We start from the raw sequence: 18,832 nt of genomic DNA, 5'->3' as shown, positions 1-18,832 counted from the left end.
CTCGTGCATGCCAAAGAGCTGCCGACAGTCTAGCTAGCACAATGACTGTGAACAGGAGTTAAAACAATGGTGGAGCATCTCCTCACAATTCACACGTTTCTGTGCTCAATACTGAGCGACGCTTGAGGTAGTCTACAGAGCGACACTCTGGACAGCGGGTGACTGGTCACCCTTTGGCAAGGGTTTGGGTTCGGCAGATAGCTGGAGAACATTACCTGCCGTCACGTGTAGGACCAGCAGCGAAGTACGGAGATGAGTATGTGCCAAGCAAGATCGTAAGAGATGGAAAAGATCCACCGTGGTACAACAGCCGAGTTAGAAAACTGCTGCGGAAGCAAAGGGAACTTCACAGTAAACATAAACATAGCCAAAGCCTTGCAGACAAACAAAAATTACGCGAAGCGAAATGCAGTGTGAGGAGAGCTATGCGAGAGGCGTTCAATGAATTCGAAAGCAGAGTTCTATGTACTGACCTGGCGGAAAATTCAAAGAAATTTTGGTCTTATGTCAAAGCGGTAAGGGGATCAAAACAAAATTGTCCAGACACTCTGTGACCAAAATGGTACTGAAACAGAGGATGACAGACTAAAGGGCGAAATACTAAATGTCTTTTTCTAAAGCTGCTTCACAGAGGAAGACTGCACTGTAGTTCCTTCTCTAGATTGTCGCACAGATGAAAAAATGGTATATATCGAAAAAGACGACAGAGGGATAGAGAAACAATTAAAATCGCTCAAAAGAGGAAAGGCCGCTGGACCTGATGGGATACCAGGTCGATTTTACACAGAGTACGCGAATGAACTTGCCCCCCTTCTTACAGCTGTGTACCGTACGTCTCTAGAAGAGCGTAGCGTTGCAAAGGATTGGAAAAGGGCGCAGGTCATCCCCGTTTTCAAGAAGGGACGTCGAACAGATGTGCAGAACTATAGACCTATATCTCTAACGTCGATCAGTTGTAGAATTTTGGAACACGTATTATGTTCGAGTATAATGACTTTTCTGGTGACTAGAAATCTACTCTGTAGGAATCAGCATGGGTTTCGAAAAAGACGATCGTGTGAAACCCAGCTCGCGCTATTCGTCCACGAGACTCAGAGGGCCATAGACACGGGTTCCCAGGTAGATGCCGTGTTTCTTGACTTCCGAAAGGCGTTTGATACAGTTCCCCACAGTCGTTTAACGAAATAAGTAAGAGCATATGGACTATCAGACCAATTGTGTGATTGTATTGAAGAGTTCCTAGAAAACAGAACGCAGCATGTCATTCTCAATGGAGAGAAGTCTTCCGAAGTAAGGGAGATTTCAGGTGTGCCGCAGGGGAGTGTCGTAGGACCGTTGCTATTCACAATACACATAAATGACCTTGTGGATAACATCGGAAGTTCACTGAGGCTTTTTTTCGGATGGTGCTATGGTATATCGAGAGGTTGTAACAATGGAAAATTGTACTGAAATGCAGGAAGGTGTGCAACGAATTGACGCATGGTGCAGGGAATGGCAATCTCAATGTAGACAAGTGTAATGTGCTGCGAATACACAGAAAGAAAGATCCTTTATCATTTAGCTATAATATAGCAGGTCAGCAACTGGAAGCAGTTAATTCCATAAATTATCTGTGAGTACGCATTAGGAGTGATTTAAAATGGAATGATCATATAAAGTTGATGGTCGGTAAAGCAGATGCCAGACTGAGATTCATTGGAAGAACCCTAAGGAAATGTAGTCCGAAAACAAAGGAAGTAGGTTACAGTACACCTGTTCGCCCACTGCTTGAATATTGCTCACCAGTGTGGGATCTGTACCAAATAGGGTTGATAGAAGAGAGAGAGAAGATCCAACGGAGAGCAGCGCGCTTCGTTACAGGATCATTTAGTAATCGCGAAAGCGTTACGGAGATGATAGATAAACTCCAGTGGAAGACTCTGCAGGAGAGAGGCTCAGTAGCTCGGTACGGGCTTTTGTTGAAGTTTCGAGAACATACCTTCACCGAGGAGTCAAGCAGTATATTACTCCCTCCTACGTATATCTCGCGAAGAGACCATGAGGATAAAATCAGAGAGATTAGAGCCCACAGAGGCATGCCGACAGTCTTTCTTTCCACGAACAATACGAGAGTGGAATAGAAGGGAGAACCGATAGAGGTACTCAAAGTACCCTCCGGCACACACCGTCGGGTGGCTTGCGGAGTATGGATGTAGATGTAGATGTAGAGGTGATGTTACAGTAGGGGTGTGCTTTTCGTGGTTAGGACGTGGTCCTGTTACTGTACTTAAGAGGGATAGGACGTCAAACGGGCCGACTTGGAACAGGAGAGGCACCACAGGACATTTTAATTTCCACTGTCTATACTTTTACAAATAAATTTATAAAACTTTGTCAGCTTGACCAGGAAGGATTCAGAACTTACACTCATAGCAGTGGAAGTTCGAAAACATAACGAAGTAAATTTTTTTACATGTGAAATTTCATCATTTTTTTCACTTACTAATGGCAGCATTTGTTGCTATAGGTACACTTTTCTTCATAAGTAAGAGAGATGGTTCGATGAATTTTGCACAGCATACAAACCATACTTAAAGGTGCATGAAACTCTAAAATTTTCCAAATCTATTAAAAACTGTGGTAAAAATTGAGGTAATTAACTACAAAATTCGTGTTTTCTATAAACATGAAGTTTAAAATACAACAGCTCATTCGTTTTTTCATAAATTAAATAAATTCTAGAATTTCATACACCTGTAAGTATGGTATGTATGCTGTGCAAAATTCATCGAAGAATCTCTCTAACGTATGAAGAAAAGTGTACCTATAGCAACAAATGCAGCCATTAGTAAGTGAAAAAACGATGAAATTTCACACGTAAGAAACATTTATTTTGTTATGTTTTCGAACTTCCACTGCAATGAGTGTTAATCCTGAATCCTTCCTGGTGATGCTGACAAAGTTTTGTGAATTTATTTGTACAAGTATAGACACTGGAAATTAAAATGTCCTGTGATGCGTCTCCTGCTCCAAGTCGGCCCGTTTGACGTCCTACCCCCCTTAAGCAGTTGTTAAATGCAGAATGATACGAACACATTTTGTAGCACTGTGGCTGTGTACAGTAGAGAAGCAGTCTGGATACGATGACTGTTTGTATCGGCGTGACAGTAGATCCTGTCACAAATCAGTGATGGCTGGACACCTACAGTCGTGAAATGGGTTGGTGCGCCCGGAGTCCCACCCTGAAGCCAACGGGAGACCTGCAGACCACAGCGTCCCATATCACTATGGTCTCTGGTTTCGGCACTTGAGGAATAGTTGGCTGCCATTGTCATTCCTCCACATCTCTTTGGAAGTTGCTCCAATGGAGTTCAAGCCGTTACAAAGGAGAAGGGTGGACAGACATCATACAATAGTAGAGACCAATATTGGGTATCTACTTTTGATCAGGTAGTGTAAGTCATGTGATAATGTAGGTTTGGCATTACGCTATACTCAATCCACCTTCATTTCTACTCTACGGATAAGACTACCTCTGAAGTTCGACAAACCGTGTCCTTCACTGTGACGCCTGAGAGCAGCCTCTGCGCCCTTGTTGCAGTGTTTCGCCCGCGGCAGCCGCCCTTCCCCCGCCACCGGCCGAGCCTCCTGCTGGTGACGTCGTTCCTACCTGGCGGCAGCGCCTGCGGGCCGTCGCCAGCAAGCTGAGCTGCAACTGCGGCTGACGCGGGGGCGGCGTCTGGAGGCGTAGCCCAACTGGAGGCCGTCGCCGCAACCAGAGGACCCCAGTCTCGACGTCCACCACAGCGTTGTCTCTAACGGGATTACGGGCCGTTCATTCAGCCAGCAAGCTGAGCTGCAACTGCGGCTGACGCGGGGGGTGGCGTCTGGAGGCGGCCGCGGGGGCGGAGGCCAACTGGAGGCAGTCGCCGCAACCAGAGGACCCCAGCCTCGACGTCCACCACAGCGCTGTCTCTAACGGGATTACGGGCGGCTCAGTTATTGATGTAGTCGATAGTTTAGAAAGATCAGTTTCAGGCAGAGACTCAGCCGGCTTGCTATCAGAGGCGTCTAGATGTAGCATTCGCTGGATACACTACGATATAATGGCCTCATTGTGCACACTTTTAGAGACAATCATGTGGAGGGACATCACAAAGGGCTAAAGATGTTCCCGTGACATACATGGCCTGTCCTTCTTGATACAATACAGGATAAGCTTTTCCACATCAGGTTCCACAACAACAAATTTATTGAAAGACAATTCCATTTCTCATTTACGTGACACAATCAACTGATTTTGGTGATTTCTCATTTTCAAGTCCTACACCTATCTTTCTAATCTGACACCATTACCTAGTGTGGGTGTATAAAAATGTGCGTCTCTCATTTAAATATCTAACCTTTCATCTTTTTTTCTTTTTTTTTTTTTTCAAGTTCTAATCAGTCACGAAGTGGACACCACAGAGATAATCAGAAATGTTTTATGTGCAACATTTAGCTACACCTTCTCCTCATAGTCGCGACTTCGACTGAAAGATCTGTCGTAGTGTTGTACCAACTTTCCAGTACACTCGTCATAGAAGGCAGTCACCTTTGCTTACCGCCAATTCTCTACGCTGGTCTGCAGATCCTTGTCTGTGCCAAGTTGCCGTCCTCATAGGCAGCACTTAGTGTGAGCGAAGAAAACAAAATCAGACCTCCAAGTTGGGGCTGTATGAGGGGTGATCAAACACTTCCCATTAAAAACGCTGCAGGGGATCTTTGCTGCAGCTGCAGTGTGCACCCAAGTATTGTCACGAAGAAGGACCACCTCTGATGACAACACTCCGCTTCTCCTGGACTTCGTAAACGATTTTCTAGAATCGCCTTACCAACTTGCTGAACAAGATCGCTGATTGACACTCACTTCCCTCCCCTGACCTCCGTGCATGACATTTACGTTATGTTGGCTGCATGAAATCAGGGAGAACCCCTCAGCATGAAGAAATCGAATGACAGCATGCACTTACAACTTAGCGGGAGACACTATTTTCCACGCACATTTACATACTTACTGTGAGCTCAGAACTGGAAAGAGCGACGTAACGCGATCGATGGGCGCACTAGAGACTGCACAACGCATCTACCCGCAGCTTCATCAGATTTCAAATTTTCGGGACTGATCGCACCGTGACAAAAGAAAATTGTGGTAAGTTCCTATGAGCCCAAACCGCTGAGGTCATCGGCCTAGGCTTTCACACTACTTAATCCAACCTAAACTAACTTACGCTATGACAACAAACACACCCGTGCCCGAGGGAGGACTCGAACCTCCGTCGGGGAAAGCCGCTCGAACAGCGAGAAGGGGTCTCAGACCGCGCGGCGGAAAAAAAAGTCCTCGTATAACTGCTGTCGTACTAAACTCGAGCGAGAGCAACATTCCATAGTTGCCAACAATTTAAAATAACATTACCGCTGTATTGGCATATGTACAACAGCATAAAAACTCATAATACACAGGACAGATCACTGCTCCGCACGTGTTCATCCGACACTGCAGAGTCTACAGTAAACAGTCGTTCAGAGATATACCTGTGACCAATCGTCACTGCCCAGATGATCACATCCATCGATATGTGCCGGGGATACGGTGCGTCTCAGTTATGTATCTTTCGCCGGCGAGTTTAATGTTACCATCATACACAGTGGGCAGAATTCTACTGGTTTGGAAAATGTTTGCTGCACCTTAATAAAGGCATTTCTGCAGATGCTGTTTGTTGGTCAGTGCATCATACACAGTGGGCAGAATTCTACTGGTTTGGAAAATGTTTGCTGCACCTTAATAAAGGCATTTCTGCAGATGCTGTTTGTTGGTCAGTGGCAGTGTAGTGTCAGTCAGCGACAGTGTACTACAATGGCAGTTGCGTTGCCTGTCCCAAGGTGCAGAAGATAGTTTCCTAGCCAGATGTGTTCAGCCCACCATGTATATGTATTTTACCTTGCATACACAAATATGTTCAGGCTGTCGTCACTTCATATCGTCAGTCATTCTATAAAAACCAAATCCAAAGTTCAAAAAGAAGTATTTTCAATCATTAAAATTTAAAAGTTTCTGAAGCCTGACAAAGTTGTGAAGTGTTACATGACAACACACATGTAATTGCACACTAATTGGACACTTGTTTGCCACACTTGTACCACTCTACTTCATAAAACACTCTGTGGAAGTTCTGTAACAACCTTATCCTACATAATTCTGTCTATTTGTTCAACATATTGCCCGACTCTGTTTTAGCATGCGTGTGTATTTCTGTTTCCTCGGTCACATCCGTAACGTTCCCTTTCTGGCTTGGGTGTAGCATATGTAGGGCTTTGCTGGTCTCTGAAATAGTGTGGGCAGTCTGTTTCAGATGTGTGGAGTTTTGGCTCTCAGTGAACCTAATGTGTGCTCTTTAAACCTGGTCTTGAAATTATGGTACGTCCCATCCGATCTGTGTAAAAGTTATTTCATCCGTCGCGCTTTATTTTGCAGATCCCAGGCCTTGATATGGAGTCTACATTGTTGTCCCTGCGACGCATCAAAACCAATCCTATGTAGGACGAGTAGCGTAGCTGACTTTTTTTTTTTCTAAAAATCTGCGCGACGCTACACGAAATTTTACCTGGATACGGTACCGAGCCGTATTTAGTCTTCCTAATTCATCTTCTCTGGTTAGGTAATTTCCGCGTCAGTTGTCGCTCTACTTCTCTTTAATTTATCTGCAAGCATGATAGATGTACAACTGTGTTTACCTACCCAGAGTGACTGTAATATTAAGACGATAAGAGTAGCACTTGAAAATGGAACATCACCTAAATCTGCGATCGTGTGGTACAAATTAGAGTGGTTGCACAACAACCGATGTTTTGTGGAAGGCGGAAGTCTCTTTTATAAAACAAGGTGCTTCAAATAGATTCATGCGGTCCCTACAGCCACCCACTAGTTTACCGCACTGCTCTGTGCTAACGGACCGCGGGAGGGCACTAAAGCAATCCCGCCGGGCTGCCCTGCAGAGGCGCTGCTGTCGCCTCCCCTCAGCCTCCATCCTGATGTACAGAACTAACTCCGCGACACAACGCTAATATACTGGCCTGAAACTACAATCATGTATTTGACTGGTAAGCTGCCACGTGTCACAAATTTCACGTTAGCTAGAGAGACTGGATCAACCAGTATAGGTGCACGCCCTGTCGTTTTCAACATTTTTATCACGCATAGGAGGCTTTCATTGTTAGACGCAATTAGAACATAATTTCGCTCACAAAGATGCCTAACGTGTTCTCTCTCATACGACCTTTCATCGAATAATCTCGATCAAGTAAGCTTTCGAGTCAGTTTGGAAACGTTTGGTGTGTGGAGTGAGAATCGGGAACGGAGAAGTTGCGGTAAGTGCCGGCTCTCCGCTCCACACGCCGCGCCGGTCTCCCATCTATCTTCGTCATCACTCAGGCCACCTCGAATATGACGTGGTCAGAGCGAGGCAGAGCGCGCGTGTGCGGTGGCTGGCCACGGTGATGGCAGCACGAGGGGAAGTGAAAGGGGGGCTGGTCGCGCTAGCACCGTCAAGTGGCGTTGTTTACAAGTATTTGACAACCCTGGAAAGCACCGTGAGATATCAGTGTTTACCGTCTCTGCATGAACCACAGCCGAGCAAGCATTCGGTCCAGTGACGATGTAGAGTTTTTTCTCTTGTGATGAAGAGATTCGCGGAGCCGATAGCGATCTGTGAGTGTCAGCTGCTGCTCTCAAATGGAATTACACACTAATACTATGTTCAGTGGTAATAGGAACGACATCGGTTTTCTGCGAAGTTTTGTGGCCAGAATCTCCATTCCACTTTGCGACTGTGAAAGTCGTGATAACCAGCAGAAAATGTTAGAAACATTAACCCAAACAGCCGCCACATACGCATAATGATCGAGGAAAAATGCAAGTAGAAGTCTCGTGGGGCGGTTTCGAGGCAGTGTAGCTTACATTCCGGAAAAGACAGAATTTTCCAGATGGCAGTCAGCCTTTCAGGGTATTTACTCAGCACATATTAGAAGCATGGTGAACTGCAATAGGAAAAACAGTAGTAGAAAAAAACTGCTGTTGACATTCGCCGAGACTTGAAAGAGCATTCAGCTTCTGCTGCCGTACACATCTTGCAACTACAGTCTGCATAATATACACTCATGCTCATAAATTAAGGATAATTGCAGAATGTGGAGCCATACAACGTGGCAGTACACAAAACTGGCGCTAATAGCATAGGCACATAGGGAACACACACGACACAGATCTGTAAGTCCACAGTATTGGTGATAAGTTGAGAAAACCATCCCGAAACACATGTGCTACAAAACGCCACTGTTTCCTGCGCTTGTACCCCGACATCAATATGGGATATGATCACCATGCACACGTACACAGCTCGCACAACTGGTTGGCATACTCTGGATCTGGTGGTCGAGCAGCTGCGTTATCATCCATTAGGAGGAGGGTGGGACCCACTGCACCCCTGAAAAGGCGGACATATTAGTGCAAAATGGCGTCCCGATACACCTGACCTGTTACAGTTCCTCTGTCAAAGACATGCAGGGATGTACGTGCACCAATCATAATCTCACCCCACACCATCGAACCACGACCTCAATACAGGTCCCTTTCAAGGACATTAAGGGGTTGGTATCCGGTTCCTGATTCACGCCAGATGAAAACCCGGCGAGAATCACTGTTCAGACTATACCTGGACTCGTCCGTGAACATAACCTGGGACCACTGTCCAAATGACCATGTACTGTGTTCTTAACACCAGGCTTTACGGACTCTCCTATGATCAGGGGTCAGTGGAATGCACTGAAATGCACCTTGAAGGTCTCCGTCGAATAAACCATGTTTGTTCAGTCGTCTGTTGACTGTGTGTCTGGAGACAACTGTTCCAGTGGCTGCGGTAAGGTCCCGGGCAAGGCTCCTGCCGTATTCCGTGGCCGTCTGCGGGCACTGATGGTGTGATATCGGTCCCCTTGTGGTGTTGTACACTGTGGGCGTCCCGTACTGCAGCGCTTGGACACGTTTCCTGTCTGCTGGAACCGTTGCTATAATCTTGAGATCACACTTTGTGGCACACGGAGGGCCCGTGCTACAACCTGCTGTGTTTGACCAGCCTCCAGTCGCCCTAGTATTCTACACCTCGTAACGTCATCAATATGTGTTCTTTGAGCCATTTACAATACACTGTACTCTGACATGCACCAACACACCTCTGCGTATGTGGACTGCTGCCAGCGCCACCGTGCGACGACCGCAGGTCAAAGGCACCGCACGCTCATACCCCTAGGTGATTTAAACGCGCAAATCGCCCACCAGAGCTTTGTTTCACCATGTATCAGCATTATGCTTAATTTATGACCATGAGTGTAGTTTCGCTTGTGAAGACAGCAGCATCAAGAAGGATTCTCGTGTCGGAAATAGACTTCATACCACAGATTAGGTACATAACAAAATACAAACGTCTAGGATTGCCAAACTGTCCGTGATATCTGACACGAAGAATTCAGCACGCCAAAAGCGCCCTAGTGTGGTAATGAGAGTCTCTAAATATTGCGACGTGGACTCAGTGTGCGTGTGTTCCCGGAGAATTTATCTCGAAAAGGTTCATATACAAGTGCAACACAAAGCATCGACAGTGTTGCTAGAAAACATTGACGAACAAGTTGTCGCCTGCCCATACCCGACAAGGACATGTTCCGTGGTCCACATATAGGGCGAACTTACTGGCCAACGAAAAGCGGCAGTCGCTCTTGGAAGGAGATTCGCACATCTGCAGCCAAATGCGCCCAGGTGTCGACTTCCTGGAGCGTGGCGTTCCGCGTTTCCTGGATGGCGAGGAGCACCTCGAGCTCTAAAACCTTTGTGACGTGATTACTGCCGTTCAGACCGATCTCGATACGTAGGCCACGAGTCACTTTTGGTGTCCACTGGCGCCGCAAACCACGGAATCTGACGTCCGTCCGTTGCGTCGCTCAGGGAAACGCGCTGCCCAACAGGAGTCACCGCAGGTCGAAGCAATACTCGTCTGGATGCGACATTCCGCTAACTGGCGCGCACCAGCACGTGCTCTGAAGTGTGAGGTGCCTTTAGTTCCCGGACGGCAGACGCAGTACAGTTGGCGCAGCCCGTCTGGCCAGCAGCAGATGCCGTCGAATCGTCGACGCAGGCAGGCCGACCTACCTGCTGCGGTGCTCCAGCATCGATCCGGCGTGCCGGATGAAATTTTGCGGTACCTACGAGTACTGGTCCGGCAGCCCGTGACAAAGAAAACAACTACTTTGTACTAACTGGTGGTCCAATATGTTGGTATTCACGACTTAACGAACAAAACCCTACTACCACAAAGTTTGGACTCTTAGACATGTGAAGCTCACGCGCTTTCAAATATGTAGTAAGATGTAATGTCCGAAAAGTACCTCATATCAGCTACGTCTTGTTTTCGCTATTAACGATATACACTGTTGGTAGAAAACGTCAGCGAGCTCTGTACCATTCAGGTAATACCCATTCTAACGAATGTTGTTAATAATAGCAATATTGTATTGTAAATATCACAAAATAAACTTTCTTTATAATAGACATTCTTTATCATCATTAATATTTTAAAAAATGAAGCTTGAAAAAAGCACTACGTAAATAAAGAAACTTATAATTAGAAAACACTAAAACTTAGGCAAGGCACATGTCGCGCGCACATTTTGACTTCCAGCACTGCTGACTGTGCAAATCCAAAAAAATTCTACTTTCTAATTTTTTGTAACGATATGATCAGAAACGAAGCAAAAGACTACAGTTTAGAAGTGTATAAACTGGCTGCACCGTGTCCACATGGTTGGAAGTGTGCTGACGGAGTTAGTCATACATACGTTCTTGCTGAGTTTTTCCATCGACAATTTATATTTTTTATATGTAAAATCCAGAATGAGATTTTCACTCTGCAGCGGAGTGTGCGCTGATATGATACTTCCTGGCAGATTAAAACTGTGTGCCGGACCGACACTCGAACTCGCGACCTTTGCCTTTCGCGGGCAAGTGCTCTACCAACCATCTCTTTTTTTTTTTTAATCTCATTTTGTTCGTTTTCGTTCGTTGCATCTGCTCGGGGCGGACGTCAAAAGACACCCGTTTTATTTTTTTATAACAGAGAGCAGCTAGGCCAACTGAGCTACCCAAGCAAGACTCACGCCCCGTCCTCACAGCTTTACTTTTGCCAGTACCTCGCCTCCTGCCTTCCAAACTTTACAGAAGCTCTCCTGCGAACGTTGCAGAAACTAGCACTCCTGAAAGAAAGGATATTGCGGAGACATGGCTTAGCCACAGCCTGGGGGATGTTTCCAGAATAAGAATTCACTCTGCAGCGGAGTGGACACTGTGTGCTGATATGAAACTTCCTGGCAGATTAAAACTGTGTGCCGGGCAGAGACTCGAACTCGGGATCGAGTTTTAATCTGCCAGGAAAGTTTCAATACGTAAAATAGTTTTGGGTAGTATGCGGTAGTTTCTGAACATTTTATTTTACGACATGTTTGAAAAGTGCCTTACTGTCTTGTGGCCCTGAACCGAAACTTTTTGATAATACGCTTTTGTTTGTTAAATCGTTGATAACAACAAATTGAAATACCGAGTAGAAAAAATAGTTGCATTTTTTTCATTACAAGCTCCCGGATCATTCAAAGAATATGGCAGTCATACCCATTCAATTAGCCGTTTCCAAGCATACACTACCGTCCTAACAGCAAATCCTGTACCACCTATGAGTCACAATGTAGAAATATGTTTTCTGGCGACCAGTCATTCCGCCCCATTAGAACTCACTAACATTCTGATATTTTGCCTTTCGAAGACGAAGGGCCACCTCGTTTGACAGGTCTCCAGGCTAATGACACTGAGCTCTGCAGTCGCACAAGAGGGGGAGCTACTGGGCCCACGTGTGCGGCACGTCGCTGCAACCTCGACACCGAGCTCTGTCCTACGATCGAGTTCATTCGTTATTGATAGATATTGCCGTTTTCACAAAATGAAGAGCAGCAAATTTTTACGACAAGGAAGATTATCAAACGCATAGTTAAGGACAAGAGACACACTCCAGCAGCGCTGCGAGTTCTGTTAATCAACTGACGAGTCCACAGGCCTCTGTGAAATTGCCTGTGTGCGCAATAGCTGTGAAGTGACTGGAAGCAATAAAATTTGAAACTTTTTTTGTTACTTCAAATATCTCACCTTCAAGTACAGGAGATGAAATCGCTACGGTCCCAGATAGTACAGTTCAGAGAAAGGTAGTTGCGTTGTTTGCATTTAATACAAGTGTGTGTAGAAGTCACAATAAAGAAAACACAGTGCAAAACATTTGTGTTTAATTTTGACTTTACTATGACTGTTAAATGTATTTCACCTAATTCTCCAGGGAAATCAGTCCGAAAAGCCTCAAGACCGGCTCTTCAACTGCTCTAAGAAGGTAAGAGTCATTAGTATGACCGACATCAAACTGGACCCCCGCGACTCCCAGCTTGCTGCAGCTCGCTTCTCGCTGGCGCCTCCAAAGCAGGCGACGCAGTGGTGACACACTCTCTACTCATCGTGTTTCCGAGGTTCAGATCCCCACCTGCTCGTCCGGATTTAAGTTCCCCGTGATTTCCCTAGATCACTTCGAGGCAAATGCCGGAATGGTTCCTTCTTAACGGCTCTCCCTGTTTTTTTTTCCCCTAGTTCGAGCCTTTGTGACGTCATCGCCGGTGCGACGTGTCAACCCCTGAGCACCCCTCCTCTCTACTGACGGTATTTGGGCTTCTCGTGTATCAGGCTCTGTGCGTGCATCTGTCCCGTGTAGGTGACTGTAATGAGTGCGCGTGTGTTCTTCAGTGTCCTGTTACTGTTGACGCTGACGACAGTAATAACGATGATGACCAAGAGAAAACGTAGAGAATGAATGCTAACGCCAGTAAAGAGCATACTCCTGTAAACAACACCGACGGGGTCGCTGAGTTTGACGCCTGCAGCTGTCACCATTGTCACGTGCCCTCTCTTTTCTTCACGAGGCACTGCGAAGGGCTTTGGAATTTAGTCCAGGATATTGTTCAGAGTCTGATGGTAAGGAACCTGGTACCGCCACAGCTCGTTCCCTTGCGGCTAAGTATAGATGGCGAAAATTTACTTCGTCACTACGATTTGAACTCGCTGCATCCGAGTCGAACGTAAATCCCTAAATCACTATAAAAAAGCATCTCCCGTGTATAAAACAGCTTCAGACATCGGATTACTTTGCAAATGAGTTAATGTGTTAAATATCAGACGTTAAGCGAGAAAGAATTTAGACAAGTTTAAAATTATGTTTAAAGTTTATTTAGGTTACAAAGCGCTCTCATTATTAAACGCTGGATGAGTACAGTCTTGTTATTGTTGTGGTCTTCAGTCCTGAGACTGGTTTGATGCAGTTCTCCATGCCACTCTATCCTGTGCAAGCTCTTTCATCTCCCAGTACCTACTGCAGCCTACATCCTTCTGAATCTGCTTAATGTATTCATCTCTTGGTCTCCCTCTACGATTTTTATCCACCACGCTGCCCTCCAATGCTAAATTTGTGATCCCTTGATGCCTTGATGTCCTACCAACCGATCCCTTCTTCTAGTCAAGTTGTGCCACAAACTTCTCTTCTCCCCAATCCTATTCAATACCTCCTCATTAGTTATGTGATCTACCCACCTAATCTTCAACATTCTTCTGTAGCACCACATTTCGAAAGCTTCTATTCTCTTCTTGTCCAAACTATTTATTGTCCATGTTTCACTTCGATACATGGCTACACTCCATACAAATACTTTCAGAAACGACTTCCTGACACTTAAATCTATACTCGACGTTAACAAATATCTGTTCTTCAGAAATGCTTTCCTTGCCATTGCCAGTCTACATTCTATATCCTCTCTACTTCGACCATCATCAGTTATTTTGCTCCCCAAATAGCAAAACTCCTTTTCTACTTTAAGTGTCTCATTTCCTAATCTAATTCCCTCAGCATCACCCGACTTAATTCGACTAAATTCCATTATCCTTGTTTTGCTTTTGTTGATGTTGAGTACAGTCTTAGTCTGCGGTAAATAGCATTCCATTTTAAGCAAAAGCTATTTTTTCGCGCAACTCAGTGCTTATTAGTTCACATCTCCTGAACTATGATTATATAATTTTGCAGGTACATACGCAATGGTGTACTGCGTATGGATACTGCATCGTGTAGAATAATGCCTGATGGGGCAGTTTTATTGTGTGAACACCAAAATTATAATAAGCCATAATTTGTTTTCCTTTCACCTTTTCGTGGAGGGCGTCAGCGATAAAAAGTTTCGTTGTGTTTTGAAATGATGTCTGAAGTTGGTTCCAAGTCACTAAGCGCTATCATTCTCATATTCTCGACGAATATAGTCAGGGTAATTTGCGTGGAGTCAGCGGCGCTGCCTTGAGACACATTTCGTAACCCTTTGTAACTGTAAGATTTGTCTTACAGTGTTAAACCTTACGAAAGCAGTTTAAATTTTTAAATTCGGTCAGTAATTACACGATGTATTGAAAACCAAATTTACGTCGCCGTTGCCGTCATGTAGGCAACCTGTAACTGAGACCGTCAACCGTGAACCACAAACCGGATAAATCCATTAGCAATGAAGATGAGGGAACCTGTTGTTTCGTTTTATATCTTGTATAGCCAGGTCTTGCAAGATGAACTTAAAACTTCGGGCAGTGTCCTCTGAAGTTAGGTCAATACCTGCACATAATGTGTTTACTAATTGTATAATCTTATCCTGCTCATTTATCGAGTCTACGAAATGTGTGAACAGTGAGAAACTGAGAACTGCACGCTATTCCCCTTGAGCCAGTGAACGCCTAATACTGCAGCCAGTACACTGAGATGACAAGTCATGGGATAGAGATATGCACGTATACAGATGGCGGTAGCACCGCGTACACAACGTATAAAAGGGCAGTGTTCTGGCGGAGCTGTCGCTTGTACTCAAGCGATTGATGTTAAAAGATTTCCGACGCGATTGTGGCCGCACGACGGAATTAAGAGACTTTGAACGCAGAATGGTAGTTGGAGCTAGACGCACAGGACATTCCATTTCGGAAATCGCTGGGGAATTCAATATTCCGAGATGCACAGTGTCAAGAGTGTGCCGAGAATTCAGGCATTATCTCTCATCACGGACAACACAGTGGCCGACGGCTTTCACTTAACGACCGAGAGCAGCGACGTTTGGGTAGGGTTGGCAGTGCTAACAGAGAAACAACGCTGCGTGAAATAACCGCAGAAATCAATGAGTAACGTATCAGTTACGACAGTACGGCTAAATTTGCCGTTAATGGGCTATGGCAGCAGAAGACCAACGCAAGTGCCTTTGATAACAGCACGACGTCGCCTGCAGCGCCTCTCCTGGGCTCGTGACCATATTGGTTGGACTCCAGACGACTGGAAAACCCGTCTAGGGTCACGAGCCCAGACTGGAAAACCATAGCCCGGTCAGAAGAGTCCCCATTTCAGTTGGTAGGAAATGATGGTAGGGTTCGAGTGCAGTGCAGATCCCCGAAACAATTGACCCATTGTCAACAAGGCACTGTGCAAGCTGATGGTGGCTCTGTAAATGGTAATATTCGGCTACTTGGAGACCATTTGGAGCCATTCACGGACTTCATGTTTCTAAACAACGAGGGCAATTTTACGGATGACAATGCTCCATATTCGTGACTTGTTTGAAAAACATTCTGAACAATTCTAGAGAATGAGTTGACCACCCATGGAACGTTTATGGGGCAAAATCGAGAGGTCAGTTCGTACACAAAATCCTGCACCAGCCACAGTTTCGCAATTACGGATGGCTATGGACGCAACATGGCCAAGTACACTCCTGGAAATTGAAATAAGAACACCGTGAATTCATTGTCCCAGGAAGGGGAAACTTTATTGACACATTCCTGGGGTCAGATACATCACATGATCACACTGACAGAACCACAGGCACATAGACACAGGCAACAGAGCATGCACAATGTCGGCACTAGTACAGTGTATATCCACCTTTCGCAGCAATGCAGGCTGCTATTCTCCCATGGAGACGATCGTAGAGATGCTGGATGTAGTCCTGTGGAACGGCTTGCCATGCCATTTCCACCTGGCGCCTCAGTTGGACCAGCGTTCGTGCTGGACGTGCAGACCGCGTGAGACGACGCTTCATCCAGTCCCAAACATGCTCAATGGGGGACAGATCCGGAGATCTTGCTGGCCAGGGTAGTTGACTTACACCTTCTAGAGCACGTTGGGTGGCACGGGATACATGCGGACGTGCATTGTCCTGTTGGAACAGCAAGTTCCCTTGCCGGTCTAGGAATGGTAGAACGATGGGTTCGATGACGGTTTGGATGTACCGTGCACTATTCAGTGTCCCCTCGACGATCACCAGTGGTGTACGGCCAGTGTAGGAGATCGCTCCCCACACCATGATGCCGGGTGTTGGCCCTGTGTGCCTCGGTCGTATGCAGTCCTGATTGTGGCGCTCACCTGCAAGGCGCCAAACACGCATACGACCATCATTGGCACCAAGGCAGAAGCGACTCTCATCGCTGAAGACGACACGTCTCCATTCGTCCCTCCATTCACGCCTGTCGCGACACCACTGGAGGCGGGCTGCACGATGTTGGGGCGTGAGCGGAAGACGGCCTAACGGTGTGCGGGACCGTAGCCCAGCTTCATGGAGACGGTTGCGAATGGTCCTCGCCGATACCCCAGGAGCAACAGTGTCCCTAATTTGCTGGGAAGTGGCGGTGCGGTCCCCTACGGCACTGCGTAGGATCCTACGGTCTTGGCGTGCATCCGTGCGTCGCTGCGGTCCGGTCCCAGGTCGACGGGCACGTACACCTTCCGCCGACCACTGGCGACAATATCGATGTACTGTGGAGACCTCACGCCCCACGTGTTGAGCAATTCGGCGGTACGTCCACCCGGCCTCCCGCATGCCCACTATACGCCCTCGCTCAAAGTCCGTCAACTGCACATACGGTTCACGTCCACGCTGTCGCGGCATGCTACCAGTGTTGAAGACTGCGATGGAGCTCCGTATGCCACGGCAAACTGGCTGACACTGACGGCGGCGGCGCACAAATGCTGCGCAGTTAGCGCCATTCGACGGCCAACACCGCGGTTCCTGGTGTGTCCGCTGTGCCGTGCGTGTGATCATTGCTTGTACAGCCCTCTCGCAGTGTCCGGAGCAAGTATGGTGGGTCTGACACACCGGTGTCAGTGTGTTCTTTTTTCCATTTCCAGGAGTGTATTTCAGCAGGGGGCTACTAAAAACTTTTTGAATCCATTCCAAATCGAGCTGCTGCACTACGCCGGGAAAAAGGAGGTCCGACACGATATTAGGATGTATTCTATGACTTTTGTCACCTCAGTGTATAATGAAAAAGAAAAGCAATGTACATCTAATTACTAAAAATCAAGTTTCTCTACTTATTGTTAGTAAACTAGACCCTCCTTGAAATGCTCGTTAGAAATGTAAGATTGCACCATTGGCATTATCCTTAAAAGCCCATGTTCTTCGATATTTTCTGCGAATACCATTCCCCGTTCTTACAGCCAGTGCGTGGAACCGTATTAGGCCAAATGAGCAAGAAACTGTATATAAAAATTTTCCATTTTCCTCTACATTTTGTGATTTCAGAACTCTAGTTTTGGTCGAAGCTTGCACACGATAGAGTAGCATGGAGAGCTGCATCAAACCAGTCTGTGGACTGAAGACCACAACAACAACAACAGTTTTGGTCACCGAACTATTCTCGGCTGGGTCACAGTACTCATTTAAATTTCTTTCAACACAAAATTTCAACTTGGTATCAATTGAAAATTATCTGTCTTTCCTTTTTTTCACGCTGCAAAAAGCTTCTGGATGCTCATAGTTAATTAGAACATTCGAGTCCGAAATTTCCATAGTAAAAAGGCGGAAAACAGGCACTAGACACTGTGTTGGTGGTTTCTGTTGTGTTAATAGTGAAGGAAATAATTCAAAAATCCATACTTCAAAGACTTTACACTACAGTGCATGTTTCAAAAGTTTTGTTTACTCGTTTCATCACAAATCACCACTTCAGCAATAATGGCTAACAACCTATATGTTGTATGCTCTGGAGCAAGGAACTATCAGCCAGTTTACTGTAATCACTGTATATGACAAAAACAAATATGAAATAAAAAGCAAACTATCACGAAGATTACAATATGTATAATTATTGGTGTTGTTTCCATGAATAATGGCAGTAAAGGTTAGCACGTAAGCCACCAACAATCATTTAATCCAGAAGACGTCATTATAATGAGTAAAAATTTAGACAGTAACCTGTTGATTGCTAAAGTTGGGCATGGCGTTGTGGTACCCATGTTCTGCACCTAGAGTGGAGGGGGAAGAGCAAATCAGACTGGCTTCTTACAGGAAATCACGCAGAGATCACAAGAACAGAAAGTAAACTCATTGTGATTACAGGAGTCAGGAGGGCAAAGTTTTTAAGTTACAGCCAGGTTACAGACTTGCAGCATAGAAGTAGATCAGAACAGAAAATTAGTGACAGATAGTTTTATCGGACATTAAGCTATTGATGAATGACAGAAATGAGTTTCTTGCATGTGTTGAGATTGCAGAATCCTGAAGAGACAGGCTTTTGTGCTCATCTGAACATCAGGCAGCCGTAATGATAGAGATGTTTTCGTACTAATGATATTTTCGTGCAGAGTGAGAATCAAAAAACAAGTAGGCATTAGAC

The sequence above is a fragment of the Schistocerca americana genome, chromosome 6 (assembly GCF_021461395.2).
Source record: "Schistocerca americana isolate TAMUIC-IGC-003095 chromosome 6, iqSchAmer2.1, whole genome shotgun sequence".
In the NCBI taxonomy this organism is placed as follows: Eukaryota; Metazoa; Arthropoda; class Insecta; order Orthoptera; family Acrididae; genus Schistocerca; species Schistocerca americana.
The sequence above is the reverse complement of the archived record's forward strand: the minus strand, read 5'-3'. Positions refer to the sequence as shown.